Here is a 15,672-nt window from a genome sequence, read left to right on the forward strand (position 1 = left end):
CAGTGCAAGGTTATTTGGGTGAGCCAGGGCAAATCAGGCTGAGCTCCACCCTATCATCCGAGTCCAAGGGTTGGAATAGACACTGGAAGGGAACGAGAGGTGGGGAAGGATGCAGCAAGGCAAGCACAGATCAGCGCCCCCTGCAGGTGGTTAGCAAAACTCCGGGTGATTGAGACGAGTTTCTGAGGATTCATTATCATCAAAGGCAATAATAGAATAGGTTTGGCTGGGCTCCGTGGCTCACGCCTGTAATCCCAGCACTCTGGGAGGCCGAGCCGGGTGGATCACGAGGTCAGGAATTCGAGACCAGCCTGGCCAAGATGGTGAAACCCCGTCTCTACTAAAAATACAAAACAGCCAGGCGCGGTGGCCAGTGCCTGTAATGCCAGCTACTCAAGAGGCTGAGGCAGGAGAATCACTTGAACCCGGGAGGCAGAGGTTGTAGTGGGTCAAGATCGTGCCACTGCACTCTAGCCTGGGCGACAGAGCAAGACTCCATCTCAAAACCAAAACAAAACAAATATTAGCCAGGTGTGGTGGCAGGCGCCTGCAGTCCCAACTACTCAGGAGGCTGAGGCAGGAGAATCGCTTGACCCAGGAGGTGGCTGTTGCAGTGAGCCCAGATTGCATCACTGCACTCCAGCCTGGGCAACAGAGCAAGACTCTGTCTCAAAATAATGATAATAATAATAATGATAATAATAATCATATAATCTGCTTCAATTTTTCATTTTCAAATATCAATATCCAGGCTGGGCGGGTGGCTCTTGCCTGTAATCCCAGCACTTTGGGAGGCTGAGGCGGGCAGATCATCTGAGGTCGGGAGTTTGAAGCCAGCCTGACCAACATGGAGAAACCCTGTCTCTACTAAAAATACAAAATTAGCTAGGCATGGTGGCACATGCCTGTAACCCCAGCTACTCGGAAGGCTGAGGCAGGAGAATTGCTTGAACCCAGGAGGCGGAGGTTGCGGTGAACTGAGATTGGGCCGTTGCACTCCAGCCTGGGGAACAAGAGCAAAACTCTGTCTCAAAAAAAAAAAAAAAGAAAAAGAAATCAATATCTAGGCCAGTGGTTCGTGCCTGTAATCCCAACACTTTGGGAGGCCAAGGTGGAAGAATCACTTGAGCTTAGGAATTCAAGATCAACCTGGGTAACACAGCAAGACTCCATCTCAAAAATTTAAAAAGTAGCTGGGTGTGATGTCACATGCCTGTAGTCCTAGCTACTTGGGAGGCTGGGACAGGAGGATCACTTGAACCACTGTGTTTGAAGCTGCAGTGAGCTATGACTGTGCCACTGCACTCCAGCCTGGGTGACAGAGCAAGACTCTGTCTCTTAAAAAAATTTTTTTTTAAAGTACATCAGTAATGGAACCGGTTCAAGAGCTGTGATCAATTATTAAGTGAACATATGCAAATGCCCACAAGAGGCACTTCGCTGGTTTACCTCAGCAGGATACCGCTAGCTTCAAAAATGGTCTTGACCGCTGGGCACAGTGGTTCACGCCTGTAATCCCAGCACTTTGGGAGGCCGAGGCAGGTGGATCACCTGAGATCAGGAGTTTGAGACCAGCCTGATCAACATGGAGAAACCCCATCTCTACTAAAAATACAAAATTAGCCAGGCGTGGTGGTGCATGCCTGTAATGCGAGTAGCATCCCAGCTACTCGGGAGGCTGAGACAGGAGAATCGCTTGAACCCAGGAGGCGGAGGTTGCGGTGGTTGCGGTGAGCCGAGTGCAATGGCACTCCAGCCTGGGCAACAAAGCAAGACTCTGTCTCAAAAAAAAAAAAAAAAAAAAAAAGGTCTTGACATCCATCCTACAGTTTGTTTTGTGTTTATTCTTCACTGTGCATTGTTTAACTTGTGCTCAAAAATATTTGCCAAGCCAGACACAGTGGCTCATGCTTGTAATCCCATCACTTGAGGAAGCTGAGGCAGGAGGATGGCTTGAAGTCAGGAGTTGGGACCAGCCAGGGCAACACGGTGAGGCCCCATCCCTACAAAAAATCAAAAGAAATTAGCCAGGCATGGTGGCATGTGCCTGTGTTCACAGCTGCTTGGGAGGTTCAGGTGGGAGGATCGCTTGATCCCAGGAGGTCAGGCTGCAGTCAGCTGTGATCGTGCCACTGCATTCCAGCCTGGGTGACACAGTGAGACCCTATCTCAAAAAAAAAAAAAAAAAGTCCCTGGAATCACCAAGCATGCTAAAAGTAATAAGGAGCACAATAATTTGGGATAATTCTGCAGAATCATCCAGAAGTTGCTCTTCACCTGATAGATGTTGCATTTGCTTATCAAATTTTTTTTTTTTTTTTTTTTTTTTTTTTTGAGATGGAGTCTTGCTCTGTCACCCAGGCTGGAGTGCAGTGGCGTGATCTCAGCTCACTGCAACCTCCGCCTCCCGGGTTCACGCCATTTTCCTGCCTCAGCCTCCTGAGTAGCTGGGACTACAGGCACCCTCCACCACACCCAGCTAATTTTTTGTGTTTTTCAGTAGAGACGGGGTTTCACCATGATAGCCAGGATGGTCTCAATTTCCTGACCTCGTGATCCTCCTGCCTCGGTCTCCCAAAGTGCTGGGATTACAGGCGTGAGCCACCGTGCCCAGCCCAAAATTCTTATCTAGTGTATCAAGATATTTCTAGAACTTGAAAGATAGATATTTAAAATAAGTCACATACTAACGATTATATTCAATAAGATTTTCACTTGTTGGTATTAAAATTATCTGTATATAATGTGGTTTTTTTTTTTTAAGAAAGTTGCTTGCAAGCTGGGCGTGGTGGCTCATGCCTGTAATCCCAGCACTTTGGGAGGCTGAGGCAGGAGGATCACTCAAAGCCAGGAGTTCAATACCAGCCTGGCCAACATGGTGAAACTTCGTCTCCACTAAAAATACAAAAAAGCCAGCCGGGCACCGTCGCTGACACCTGTAATCCCAGCACTCTGGGAGGCCGAGGCAGGCAGATCATGAGGTCAGGAGTTTGAGACCAGCCTGACCAAAATGGTGAAACCCTGTCTCTACTAAAAATATAAAAATTAGCTGTGCGTGGTGGTGGGCACCTGTGATCCCAGCTACTCAGGAGGCTAAGGCAGGACAATCACTTGAACCAGGGAGGTGGAGGTTTCAGTGAGCCGAGATCGCACCACTGCACTCCAGCCTGGACAACAAAGAGAAACTCCATCTCAAAAACAAAAAGTTGTGGTGGCACATGCCTGTAGTCCCAGGTACTCAGGAGGCTGAGGCAGGAGAATTGCTTGAACCCAGGAGGCAGACATTGCAATGAGCCAAGATTGCACCACTGCACTCCAGCCTGGGTGACCCAGTGAGACTCACTGAGTCTAAAAAAAAAAATAAAAATTTAGGCTGGGTATGGTGGCTCACACCTGTAATCCCAGCACTTTGGGAGGCCAAAGCGGGTGGATCACGTGAGGTCAGGTGTTGGAGACCAGCCTGGCCAACATAGCAAAACCTCGTCTCTACTAAAAATACAAAAATTAGCCAGGTGTCGTGGCACACACCTGCAATCTCAGCTACTCAGGAGGCTAAGGCAGGAGAATCGCTTGAACTCAGGAGGCAGAAGTTGCAGTGAGCTGAGATTGTGCCATTGCACTCCAGCCTGGGCAACAGAGCTAGACTCCATCTCGAAAATTAAATAAAGAAAAATTAAGACACAAAATTTCAAATACAAAAATAAACCGTGGGCTAGGCTTGGTGGCTCATGCCTGTAATCCCAGCACTTTGGAAGGCCGAGGTGGGCAGATCACCTGAGTTCAGGAGTTCGAGACCAGCCTGACCAACATGAAGAAACCCCGACTCTACCAAAAATACAAAATTAGCCGGGTGTAGCGGCGCATGCCCGTAATGCAGCTACTCAGGAGACTGAGGCAGGAGAATCGCTTGAACCCGGGAGGCGGAGGTTGCGGTAAGCCGAGATCACGCCATTGCACTTCAGCCTAGGCAACAAGAGTGAAACATCGTCTCAAAAAAATTAATTAAATTATGTAACATTTGGAAACCCTCTGAAAACCAGAATCTATGTATTCTGAGTATGTGTTTGCATTACAGTTGCCTACTGTAGATATTATTGTCTATTTTCAAACCCAAACATGGGTTATTTTAAAATTCAAGCAATGGGCCAGGCACAGTGGCTTACACCTGTAATCCTAGCATTTGGGAGGCCAGGCAGGTGGATCACCTGAGGTCAGGAGTTCCAGACCAGCCTGGCCAACATGGCAAAACCCCCTCTCTACTAAAAACACAAAAAATTAGGCCGGGCGCAGTGGCTCAAGCCTGTAATCCCAGCACTTTGGGAGGCCGAGGCGGGTGGATCACGAGGTCAGGAGATCGAGACCATCCTGGCTAACACGGTGAAACCCCGTCTCTACTAAAAATACAAAAAATTAGCCGGGCGTGTTGGCAGGCGCCTGTAGTCCCAGCTACTCGGGAGGCTGAGGCAGGAGAATGGCGTGAACCCGGGAGGTGGAGCTTGCAGTGAGCTGAGATTGCGCCACTGCACTCCAGCCTGGGGGACAGAGAAAGACTCTGTCTCAAAAAAAAAAAAAAAAAAAAAAATTAGCCGGGCGTGGTGACGAGTGGCTGTAATTCCAGCTACTTGGGAGGCTGAGGCAGGAGAATCACTTGAACCTGGGAGGCAGAGGTTGCAGTGAGCCAAGATTGCACCATTGCACACCAGCCTGGGCAAGAACAGCAAAACTCTGTCTCAAAAAATAAATTAATTAAAATAAAAAAATAAAATTCAAGCAATGTTTAACATAATTAAAAATAAACTGTGAACATTACCTTAAATGGGAAAAAGTCAATATATCAATATAAATTGAAAACTCCACTCTCAGTAATAGTTGAACAGCACTGTGAATATAATTAATGCCACTGAGTTGTGCACTCACAATGGTTAGAATGATAAATTTTTGGCCAGACGCGGTGGCTCATGCCTGTAATCCCAGCACTTTGGGAGGCTGAGGCTGGCAGATCACTTGAGGTCAGGATTTCATGACCAGCCTGGACAACATGGTGAAACTCTGTCTCTACTAAAAATACAAAATTAGCCAGGCATGGTGGTGCAGGCCTGTAATCCCAGCTATTTGGGAGGCTGAGGCAGGAGAATCACTTGAACCTGGGAGGTGGAGGTTGCACTGAGCCGAGATAGCGTCATTGCACTCCAGCCTGGACAACAAGAGTGAAAGTCCGTCTCAAAAAAAAAAAAAAAGGAACTGCATTTGTTTTGTATTTTGTAGAGACGGTCGCCCAGGCTGGAGTGTAGCAGTACACTGCAGCTCACTGCAGCCTCCACCTCTCAAGCGATCCTCCCACCTCAGCCTCTGGAGTAGCTGGGACCACAGGCACGTGCCACTATGCCTGGCTTATGGAAAAGAAAAAAAACTGTAGAAACAGAGTCTCCCTCAATTTTTTTCTAATGTACCATTTTTTGGAATTTTTTTCTTATGCTACTCATTGCAGAAAAAAATTTTCAATTACAGAAAAGCTTAAGAATACTAAAATCAGCTGGGTGGAGTGAATGCCTGTAATCTCTGCTACTTGGGAGGCTGAGATGGGGGAATTGCTTGAGCCTAGCAGTTTGAGAGCAGCCTGGGCAACTCTATTCAAAAAACAAAAAAAAGCCAGGCGCGGTGACTCATGCCTGTAATCTCAGCACTTTGGGAGGCCGAGGCGGGCAGATCACGAGGTCAGGAGATCAGGATCATCCTGGCCAACATGGTGAAACCCTGTCTCTACTAAAAATACAAAAAAAGTAGCTCGGCGTAGTGGCGCGCGCCTGTAGTCCCAACTACTCAGGAGGCTGAGGCAGGAGAATCGTTTGAACCCAGGAGGCGGGGGTTGCAGTGAGCTGAGATTGTACCACTGCACTCCAGCCTGGCGACAGAGAGTGAGACTCCATCTAAAAAAAAAAAAAAAAAAGAAGAAAGAAAGAAAGGAAGAATATTAAATCACCTGGGATCCCATGCAGAGGGACTTTCTCAACATGATCATGGGTATGTTCTTTTTTCCTATACCTTCACCTTCCGTAACACTTTGACATGTACAAGGAATTAGCTATCAGGTAGTCCCCTAGGGTTTGAGTCCTGCCCCTGTCATTTACAATATGAACTTGACAAGTCATTTCCATTTTGGGGATCTTAGTATTCTCAACTGAGAAAAGAGGTGACTGGACTAGAGAATGCTTCCTCAGGCCAGGCACGGAGGCTCACGCCTGTAACCCCAGGACTTTGGGAGGCCAAGGCGGGTGGATCACCTGAGGTCAGGAGTTCAAGACCAGCCTGGCCAACATGGCAAAACCCTGTCTCTACTAAAAATACAAAAATTAGCTGGGCATGGTGGCACGCACCTGTAGTCTCAGCTACTCAGGAGGCTGACGCAGGAGAATCACCTGAACCCAGGAGGCAGAGGTTGCAGTGAGCTGAGATTGAGCCACTGCACTCCAGTCTGGGTAACAGAGCGAGACTCCGTCTCAAAGAAAAAAAAAAAAGAGAGAGAGAATGTTTCTCCCTGTGTCCTTAATGTAAAGGCTGGGGGGAAAAAAAAAAAAAGGAGACTGCTTCTCCATCTTGGCTGTGTAGTTGTGTAGTGACAGGCCTCAGTAGTTTGCTAAGTGTACCAATTCCTAGGTCCCAGCCCTAAAGATCAGCTTCAGTAGGTCTGGAAGGTCCATATGTTTTTATGAGTCTATTTTTTTTTTTTTTTTTTTTAGACAGGGTCTCGCTCTATCACCCAGGCTGGAGTGCAGTGACACAAATTTGGCTCACTGCAATCTCTGCCTCCCAGGTTCAAGTGATTCTCATGCCTCAGCCTCCTGAGTAGCTGGGACTACAGGCATGCACCACCATGCCTGGTTAATTTCTTTTTTTTTCTTTTTTGAGACAAGAGTCTTGTTCTGTCGCCCAGGCTGGGGTGCAGTGGCGTGATCTTGGCTCACAAGCTCCGCCTTCCAGGTTCATGCCATTCTCCTGCCTCAGCCTCCAGAGTAGCTGGGACTACAGGCGCCCACCACCACGCCCGGCAAATTTTTTGTATTTTTAGTAGAGACGAGGTTTCACCATGTTAGCCAGGATGGTCTTGATCTCCCGACCTCATGATCCGCCTGCCTCGACCTCCCAAAGTGCTGGGATTACAGGCATGAGCCATCGTGCCCTGCCAATTTTTGTATTTTTAGTACAGACAGGGTTTCACCATGTGGGCCAGGCTGGTCTCAAACTCCTGACCTCAAGTGATCTGCCCACCTCAGCCTCCCAAAGTGCTGGGATTACAGGCATGAGCCACCATGTCTGGCCCTTTTTATAAGTCTCTTCACGAACAAATTCTCACAAGCCAATCCACAGACTGAGGTTTGGAAATCATTAGATTAAAACTGATCTCTCTTGTTCCTACCAGCTCTCAGAGCTTCTGTACCAAAAGCCTTAGTAGCCAGAGACCACAGAGATCTAAAGCATAAATTGACATACCAAAGAAGCCCACTGCTTTCTAGAAGCTTTTGCTAATCCAAGAATGTGTACTTCTGCTCTTAAGCCTTACTATAAATTTTGTTCTGGGAGATGTGAGAGATAAAGAAGTATCGAGGAGTTTCCTGACCTGAAAGAACTCAGTGTTTAGCGGGAAAGAAGCTGACATACCCAGAAGGGGAAACGTGGCATGGTTCATGGCCACCAACATGGACTCACAGGGCAGGGTGGGGAAAAAGCCCCAGGGCTGGCTGCAGAGTCTGGGAAAATGCCTTGGAGAAACTGGGACCCCAAGGGATCCTATGACAGAAAGGACTGCCAAGACTGACTAAATGACTGGGGTGTGAACATGAAGGTGAGGAGGAGGAGGACACAGCCCAGTGCTCCAAGTGAGGAAGGGCTGGTGCTAGAATGTGCTGGGGCCTGGGCAATTCTGAAGAAGCAGAATGAAGAGGCTCATGGATCTGATCCTAGTCCTGCAGGCAGCAAAAAGTATCCAGGGATTTGAAGGAAGGGAATTATATGATGCTATGAACAGGAATACATGAAGGCAAGGGGTGGAGCCAAATCTGAGATGAGGATGGTTTCCAGTTACAGAAACTAATGATGAGGTGATCTCAGGGTATCACAGCTCTCCAGCAAGCTATTAATATTAGAGATTACACCAGCACTTGATAGAAGGTCAGGACCGAGGCACACGGGAGGCAGAGGTTGCAGTGAGCTGAGATCGCAACACTGCACTCCAGCCTGGGCGACAGAGCAAGACTCCATCTCAAAAAAAACCCAAATAGAACAAATCAGCAGCCCCCCACCACCGCCCCCAATATTTTTCTTTTCTTTTTTTTTTTTTTTTGAGATGGAGTCTCGCTCTGTCACACAGGCTAGGGTGCAGTGGCACGATCTCGGCTCACTGCAAACTCTGCCTCCCAGGTTCACGCGATTCTCCTGCCTCAGCCTCCAGAGTAGCTGGGACTACAGGTGCCTGCCACCACGCCCGGCTATTTTTTTGTATTTTTAGTAGAGACAGGATTTCACCGTGTTATCCAGGATGGTCTCGATCTCCTGACTGCATGATCCGCCCGCCTCGGCCTCCCAAAGTGCTGGGATTACAGGCGTGAGCCAACGCGCCCGGCCAATATTTTTCTTTTTAAGAGACAGGGTCTCACCATGTTGCCAAGGCTGAAGTGTAGTGGCTATTCACAGGCGTAATCATAGGACACTGTGGGCCTCAAACTCCTGGACTCAAGTGATCCTTCCACCTCAGCCTCCCACGTAGCTGGGATTACAGGTCACCGTGCCTGCCCATCCCCTGAAATCTTGAGGTTTAGGACTCCACAGGGTCAAAAGAAAACAGATAAGCCATAGACAATTGATAACGGGCATAGTACAGCGAGGAAGAATGTAAATCTACTGTCACCCAGAAACGTGAGATAGGTCCACAAAGGCAGCCAACAGTAGCTGATCTATGTAAAGAAACACAGATTTGGAGTCCAAAGCTGTAGCACTTATACACTAGCTGTTAGACAGGGTTAGTTGTTTAACTTCTAAACCTTAGTTTTTTCATTTGCAAAGTAAGACTAATAAGGGCTTAACTTCTTTACAGAAATGTGAGGATCAAGTAAGACAGCCATGAAAATGGTTTATAAAGCATCACACAAGTTCTCATTTGAAGACAGTGGCATAAGACCGGGCCCTGTGGCTCATGCCTATAATCCCAGCATTTTGGGAGGCTGAGGCAGGAGAATCTCTTGAACCTGGGAGGCAGAGGTTGCAATGAGCTGAGATGGCACCACTGCCCTCCAGCCTGGGCAACAAGAGCGAAACTCTATCTCAAAAAAAAAAAAAATGTGGAGAAATTAGAACCCTCACACATTGTTGACAGGCATGAAAAGTGGTACAGCCACTTTGGAAAACAGTTTGGCAGTTCCTCAAAATGTTAAACAGTTACCATATGACCCAGCAATTCTACTCCTAGGTATACACCCCAAAGAATCTGAAAACATATCTTTACACAAAAACCTGTATACAAATGTTCATAGCAGCATTATTCATAATAGCCAAAATGTGGAAATGACTTCAGTGTCCATGAAGCCATGAATCAATAAACAAAATGTGGTATATTCATATAATAAAACAGCAGTCCCCAAACTTTTTGGCACAAGGGACTGGTTTCCTGGAAGACAATTTTTTCCATGGACAAGGGGTGGCAGGGATGGTTTCAGGAAGAAACTGCTCCATCTCAGATCATTAGGCATGAGATTCTCATAAGCAGCACGCAACCGAGATCCCTCATAGGCACGGTTCACAACAGCGGCGGAACCCTGATCTGACTGAAGGCGGAGCTCCGGGAGTAATGCTTGCTTGCCGCTCACCTACTACTGTGCGGCCCGGTTCCTAACAGGCCACGGATTGGTACTGGTACTGGTACTGGTACACGGCCCGAGGGTTGAGGACCCCTGCAATAAAACACTGTCCATCCATTGAAAGAAATGAAGTACTGATAAATGCTACAGCATGGATGAAACAAAAACATTATGCTAAGTCAAAGAAACCAGTCACAAAAAGCCACAGATTATACAGCTCCATTTACATGAAGTGTCCAGAACAGGCAAATCCATAGACAGAAATCCTGTCTCTATGTAGTAGTAGCATGGGTTAGTGGTTGCCAGGGGCTAGGGAAACAGAAATGGGGAGTGACTACTAATGGGTATAGGGGTCTTCGGAGGGGTGGTGATGAAAATGTTCTCAAGTTAGTGGTGAGTATTGCACTCTTTTTGTTTTTTTTTTGAGATGGAGTTCGGAGTTTTGCTCTTGTTGCCCAGGCTGGAGTGCAATGGTGCGATCTCGGCTCACTGCAACCTCCAACTCCGAGGTTCAAGAGATTCTCCTGCCTCAGCCTCCCCAGTAGCTGGGATTACAGGCATGCGCCACCACACCGGCTGATTTTGTATATTTTGGTAGAGACGGGGTTTCTCCAAGTTGGTCAGGCTGGTCTCGAACTCCTGACCTCAGGTGACCCACCCACCTCAGCCTCCCAAAGTACTGGGATCACAGGCGTGAGCCACTGCACCTGGCCTGTTTTTTATTTTTTTTGAGACTAAGTCTCACTCTGTCATCCAGGCTGGAGTGCAGTGGTGCGATCTCGGTTCACCACAGCCTCCACCTCCCAGATTCAAGCAATTATCCTGCCTTAGCCTCCTGAGTAGCTGGGACTATAGGTGCGTGCCACCATGCCCAGCTGATTTTTGTATATTTTTAGTAGAGTTGGCATTTCACCATGTTGACCAGGCTGGTCTCTAACTCTTGAACTCAGGTGATCCGCCTGCCTTGGCCTCCCAAAGTGCTCGGATTACAGGCATGAGCCACTGCGCCCAGCCAACATTGTATTTTTAAAACCACTAAATTGTACCCTCTAAAAGGGTGAATTTTAGGGTATGTAAATTAGATCTCCATAAAAAAGAGAAGTGCTGGCATGAGAAATAGATCAAGACTAAAGTTTAGCTCATAGATGGTCTTTAGGGTGTGATGGAAGGAGGCAGTCAACAAGCCTTGATGCGGAGAACAAAGGGATTGAAGGGGAACATATGCGGCACCCAGCAGTATGCATAGTGGTGAAAGATTATGGGGCTGCGATTAGGGGCAAAAAGTTCTACATTCAATGCTTTTGAAATCGCATGTGTCCTCTCAAACTCAACCACTTCCCTGACGCCACCCATTACACCAGAAATATGTTTACTGAAGACTTACTGGCTTAAGAGAATAGCTGTTATTATTAGAATACTTCAAAAATCAGACTAAAGAAAGGACTGGGCCTTTCAACGTTGCATGCATGATGGTTTCTTGACCACTAACTTGCAAAATTGTACTGATTACTGAACGCCAGCAGGGTAAAAGGGTGTCTGTAGTTCTTTTACTAGTACCCTTGCTACACCTCCTTACCTCTTAATAGTCTGCACTTCCATATGGTCGTTTTCAGTTGTAAATTATTTCAAATCTTAAATGAAAATTCCTCTGCATGCATTTGCCCTGCAGGATTTGCTCTTACTGGTTTTGGTCTATGGAACCAAGCTTAATTTTTTTTTTTAATTGGCTGGGTGCGGTGGCTCATGCCTGTAATCCCAACACTTTGGAGGCCGAGGCGGGCAGATCGCAAGGTCAGATCAAGACCATCCTGGCCAACACGGTGAAACCCATCTCTAACAAAAATACAAAAATTATTTGGGTGTGGTGATGCACACCTGCAGTCCCGGGTACTTGGGAGGCTGAGACAGGAGAATCGCTTGAACCCAGGAAGCGGAGGTTGCAGTGAGCCAAGATCGTGCCACTATACTCCAGCCTGGCGACAGAGTAAGATTCTGTCTCTAAATAAATAAATAAATAAATTAGCTGAGCATGGTGGCACGTGCCTGTGGTTCCAGCTACTCAGGAGGCTGAGGCAGAAGAATCCCCTCAGCCCAGGGGGTCCAGGCTACAGCAAGCCACAATGGCACCACTACACTCCAGCCTGTGTGACAGAGTAACCCAGTCTCAAAAAATACAAATAAGTGTCTTGTGCCTATTCCAGACCCACTGAATCAGAATCTGCATTTTAACAAGAACCTCCTCCTCTCATTCATTTGCACATTAAAGGCTGAGAAGCCCTGCTCTGGAGACTGGTTCCAACCGCAGCAGGTCATGATCAGGTGAGTGTGTTGCCGTTTATTAAAGCATTAAATTGTAGGAAGAATGTCCTTGATACTTTAAGGCAATCCAACATTATTCCTATAAATGTTAGACGTTGTTATAATGTTACTGACTTGCACGTATATTTTTCTGAAAGTAAAAGTTATACCTAACACAGGAAATTCAATGTGTCCCGTAGGCCATCGAGTGTCCTTAATGGTGATGTCAAGGAAAAGCTGTTGGATTGTCTTGCCTTTGCCTGCCTCAGGTTTTAACACAGGATGTCTTGTCTGCAGGGCACCTTTTCTGCCATTCAGATCTCAAGTCAAATGAGCTTTCCATGGCCACACTAGCCCAGGCCCCCTATCGAAAGCAGTCACCAGTTTTATGAAAGGCCACAACTGCCTTATTAGGATATTTCGTATTAGGCTACTGGCAAAACAAAACAAAAAAACTCCCAAATCTCAATTTATCTCGTTTATACAAAATGTGATTTTGGGGGTGGGCGCTCTCCCTCTATCCATGACACAGAGATCCAGGATCCCTCCTGTCTTGTGACTCTGCCACTTTAACACATGGCTTCCAATACCTCCATGAAACAGAGACGATGACAAGGAGGGCACACGGCACATGACGTGAGTTAGCCACGCAGCACCAACCAAACTGCAAAGGGCCTGGGAAGTGGAAGAGACCGCATGGGCTAGTTTGATGAGCACTTCTTCTGCAAACTGTGTTCTGCTCACAGCATCTCTAGCACTAGTGCACTGCCTGTATGTACAAGAACTCAAATATCTGTAAAATATGTGGATACCTTCATTTTACTAAAAAGGTCATCCATTAACAGTTTTAGACCGAGCGTGGTGGTGCCTGTAATCTCAGCACTTTGGAAGGCAAATCACCTGAGGTCAGGAGTTCCAGGCTGAGGTCAGGAGTTCCAGACCAGCCTGGCCAACATGGCTAAATCCCGTTCTAAAAATACAAAAATTAGCCAGGCATGGTGGTTGGCGCCTGTAATCTGAGCTACTTGACAAGCTGAGGCAGAACAGCTCGAACCCAGGAGGCAGAGGTTGCAGTGAGCCGAGATTGTGCCATTGCACTCCAGCCTGGGTGACAGAGCAAGACTGTCTCAGAAAAAACAAAAAAACAAAAAAAAATGGTAAAACCCCGTCTCTACTAAAAATACAAAAATTAGCCAGGCGTGGTGGCATGCGCCTGTAGTCCCAGCTACTTAGGAGGCTAAGGCAGGAGAATCGTTTGAACCCAGGAAGCAGAGGTTGCAGTGAGTCAAAACTGCGCCACTGTACTCCAGCCGGGGTGATGGAGCAAAACTCCACAAAAAAAGCACATCACTAGAACCTAAAAATGCTTTTATTTGCTCAGGTACTGTGTGGTGTTATTTCTTCTATACACTGATGAGGGGGCTGAGATAAAGACTTAGTGAACTAAACAAAGAGCCCAGGCTAGTTCTGGGGAAGTAAGATCTGAGGCATATTCTATTATCAGCAATGGATCTCTTCCTGTCATTCAATACAAAGAAATAAGCACTGTCTTAAGACAATTTACGACAGAACACTTCCTTTATCAACAATGCAAACTTGTTTAAAGGTTTGTGAAACAAGTCCTGGACACTGAAAAGTAATAAAACACGGCCACTGCGTGAGAGTGAGTTTGTATTAACCACTTCAGATGAACAAGAATGTCAGTGCTGTTTTTAAAAATTATTTCTCAGCCGGGCGAGGTGGCTCACACCTGTCATCACAGCACTTTGGGAGGCTGAGGCAGGCGGATCATGAGGTCAGGAGATGGAGACCATCCTGGCCAACATGGTGAAACCCCATCTCTACTAAAAATGCAAAAAAAGTAGCTAGGCATGGTGGCATGCACTTGTAGCCCAGCTACTCAGGAGGCTGAGGCAGGAGAATCACTTGAATCCAGGAGGCAGAGGTTGCAGATTTTGCTTTATTTTCCTTATAAAATGACAGTTTAAACAAGATTTCAAGACAGGTCAGGCGGTTTAGGCTCAGTGGCTTCTCACCGCAAAGCTTTATCGGTTGCTCACATTCCATGTCCCTCATGGGTTAACTGAGTTAAGTGTACCAGCATGGTGACCCAGGCTGGTAGAACAGCCACTTCACAAAATTTACTAATTGCCTGGAAAGAGGATCACGTGTGGGATCTTAAACTTTCATCTGGAAACGACACTTCTCACATTTCAGCCTAGGAAAGTCAGCTGGGCCTTGCAATTGAACCACGAACCCACAAAGCAGGGTTGGAAATCTGTTGCCAGTACTATGACTACCATTTCAGTACCTACTTTTATCAGTATCAAGCCTCTTTCTCCTCCTTTATCAGTATCAACTTTTGTCAACTACCTTTATCAATATCAAGCCTCTTCCCTCCCCCAAATCACTGGCACGATGTGAAATCACTTATTGTGTATGGTGGCAGGGAAGAGGCTGAAATTGTAGTTTTGTGCAAATAAGAAGGTGAGACGTTCCACCCATCAATGTTTACACCTTAGCTTCTTTTGCAACAGGCAATTAACACTTGGGGAAAGAAGAGAACTCACTCTCAATGCAGCCAGTGAGGGTAGCAATCCGCATTACAGATTACTTGGACTAGTACAGAAGCTTACACTGCCTTTTCCAAGATACAAGAGTTGCTCTAAACATACACTTCTCTCCATCCCAGAAGTGACCAACTGCCACTCCCTGGACCTTGCTATATACCCCTCTCCCTGTTGCAGATTCAGATATGCAAACAGGGTGCTTCTTCCTATTTTCCAGAAGTGCTCAAGGCTCTCTCCACCTACTAGCTCCAGCACTCTCAACCCATTCTCAGCTCTTTCCCCATCCCTCTGCGGGTCCCCAGCATAGCCTGATTAGTACAGCTGAGGGCGGACTTAACTCCCCCAGGAGGGAGCTGCTGGGCTACAAGCTTACAGAAACAGACTCCTCAGTGGATCTCCAGTTGTTACCATGACTACAGGTCAGCACACTCAGAAATGATTCCTAGACGGTTAAACATTTTCCGATAGCATAATTTTTTTTTTTTTTTGAGATGGAGTCTTGCTCTTTCGCCCAGGCTACAGTGCAGTGGCGAGATCTTGGCTCACGCCATTCTCCTGCCTCAGCCTCCCGAGTAGCTGGGACTACAGGCACCCGCCACCACGCCTGGCTAATTTTTTGTATTTTTAGTAGAGACGGGGTTTCACCGTGTTAGCCAGGATGGTCTCGATCTCCTGACCTCGTGATCCACCCGCCTCGGCCTCCCAAAGTGCTGGGATTACAGGCGTAAGCCACCGTGCCCAGCCCCGATAGCACAAATTCTTTATTTTTCACTCTATTGCCCAGGCTGGAGTGCAATGGCGTGATCTCAGCTCACTGCAACTTCCGCCTCCCAGGTTCAAGTGATTTTCCTGCCTCTGTAATCCCAAAGTGCTGGGATTACAGGCGTGAGCCACTGCACCCAGCCATAAATTCTTAATATAAATACTAAAACGGAGGAGCAGTTATTTTTACAAGT

This window comes from Nomascus leucogenys, chromosome 13, assembly GCF_006542625.1.
Source record: "Nomascus leucogenys isolate Asia chromosome 13, Asia_NLE_v1, whole genome shotgun sequence".
In the NCBI taxonomy this organism is placed as follows: Eukaryota; Metazoa; Chordata; class Mammalia; order Primates; family Hylobatidae; genus Nomascus; species Nomascus leucogenys.